The sequence below is a fragment of the Oryx dammah genome, unplaced genomic scaffold (genome assembly GCF_014754425.2).
Source record: "Oryx dammah isolate SB20612 unplaced genomic scaffold, SCBI_Odam_1.1 HiC_scaffold_3897, whole genome shotgun sequence".
In the NCBI taxonomy this organism is placed as follows: Eukaryota; Metazoa; Chordata; class Mammalia; order Artiodactyla; family Bovidae; genus Oryx; species Oryx dammah.
Window position 1 is genome coordinate 1 of NW_024073880.1, and position 2,165 is coordinate 2,165.

General features: G+C 40.8%; 1 pseudogene; it reads right to left on the bottom strand.

Moving 5' to 3' along the window:
* Positions 1–657: 657 nt before the first annotated feature.
* LOC120859875 lies at positions 658–790 on the bottom strand (annotated as a pseudogene).
* Positions 791–2,165: the final 1,375 nt, after the last annotated feature.

Below are 2,165 nucleotides of genomic sequence, written 5' to 3' on the forward strand. Positions count from 1 at the left end.
TGTCAAAGGATTTATATTGTCTCCATAACCCTCTTATTTCCTAAGTCAACAGGAATGCGAAACTTAGACCCATCTCTTGTTTCCCTGGGGCAGCCTCTCCACGGACACCATGATTTTTATGGAGAGAAACTGGAGGGTTCTTAGGGAAGGGTCACATACCACTCATGTGGGCTTTACCCTCGAGCTGCAGCTCTTCCTGCCGCAACCTCAGTCCCCCCCCCTTCAGTCCTTCTTCTGATAAATATGTCTTCACCATCTCCCATCGTGCAGGTCTCAGGTGCTACTCAAGTGAATTTCTGATGAATAAAATGATTTCCAAAGTGAATTTCAGAAGAAAGAAATAACAATAGCTACTGCCCTAATTTTAATAAATTACCAATTTTGAAACATTCGTCATGTTGTAATTGTGTCCTAGGGAACAGAGTTTGGGAACTGCTGTATCTTTGTTAAATGCTCTAATAATCTTTAGATATTCCACTTCGTGGAAAAAATCCAGCATATAATTTGGCAAATCTAGTTGGTTATTTCCTTTTTTCTTTTCTGTTATGTTTATATGATTTCAAGCTTATAGAAAAGTTGCAAGACCAGTATCAGAAACTTGGGTATATACCCTCTACCCAGATTCTCTAATTGTTTATATTTTGCCCCATTTGCTTTATTAGTTTCTTTTTCTGTAAGTAATGCATGCATATTATTTTTTTCTGAGCCATTTGGAGACATTTTTACTATATGTATTTTCTGATAAGAACAGATACTGCACTTGATCTTAGCTAAAAGGCTGAGAAGCAATTGCTATACATATTTCCTAACAAGAATATTGTCTTACACAACTGTTATACTTTTATCAAAATCTGGAAATTTTTTGATACAAAGCTCTTAGCTGACATTCCATAGACAAATTTGGTCAGTTGTCCCATGAAAGTCCTTTGCAGTGATTTTTTTCCCCCCTCTGTTCAAGGCTCTAACTCAAGGTTACATATTGCATGTATTTGTCCTATCTTGTTAGTTTCCATTAATTGTGGAGTAGCTTCTCAGTGCTTCTCTATCTTTCTTGACATGTATTTTGGAAGGAGACAGGCCAGTTATCTTGTAGAATGTTTTTCTTGAATAGATTCAAGTTAGGCGCTTTTGGCAGGAACACCACAAACGTTCTTTCGACCTCGTTTGGCTTTACAGAGGACGATCAGTTCTTCACCTCTGCACCAGCTGGGGTGTCCCACGGTCCAGCTCAGTCCTGACACTAGTTGCCTGGAGTGAGTGCAGACCCCGAGGTTAGGGACCCTGTTGTACAGTGTGGTCCCCACTTAAGATGCCAGCCGTAAGAAGGGGCCCCAGGCTAGCCACATGTGTTTCGGGCTGACTACAAATGCAAGGGTTCCCCCACTCAGGTTCAGTGATTTGCCGGAATGACTCAGAACTCAGGAAAGTGCCATATTTAAGATTATAGCTGTATGTTTATAAAGGATAGCATTCAGAAATAGCCTACTAGAAGAGATACAAAGGGCAAGGAGTGAGAGGCGGGGGACACAAAACTTCCTTGTCCACCCTCTGTGGCAACACCATCCCAGCACATAGTAGATCACCTTTACCCAAAAGTTCCCTCAATCTGATTTTCTTTTCAGTATGTAGGGATGGGTCATTAAATTATTGGCCATTGTTGACTGGACTCAATCTCCAGGCCCCTCTTCCTTATCCAGTGGCGGGGCTGAATGTTCTGACCCTCTAATCACCCAGTTGGTTTTCCTGGCAGCCAGCCCCAGTCCTGAAGCTGTTTGAGGCCTTCTCCCCCATGAGACTGCATTAGCGTGAGCTCAGGTATGCTTGGCAGGGGCTTATTACGAATATAAGAAGACTATCAGTCAGGTAATTCCAAGGGTTTGAAGAGATCTAATGACAGACCAAACATGTTTTTTTTAATTATACCACAGACCTTCTTAGCATGTGTTACCAGGTAGCACACGATGTTACTTGACCACATTTTTGATGATGTTAAACTTGGTAAGTGGGTTAAAGTGGTGTCCACTGTTTCACTACAAAGATACACTTTTCCCATCGTAATTAATATCTTAAGGGAAGTTATTTTGATATTGTGTAAATACTCTTTTCCTTATCAGTGCACTTACCACTTTGGGCATCTACTAATTTTCCAACTTTATATCAATAAT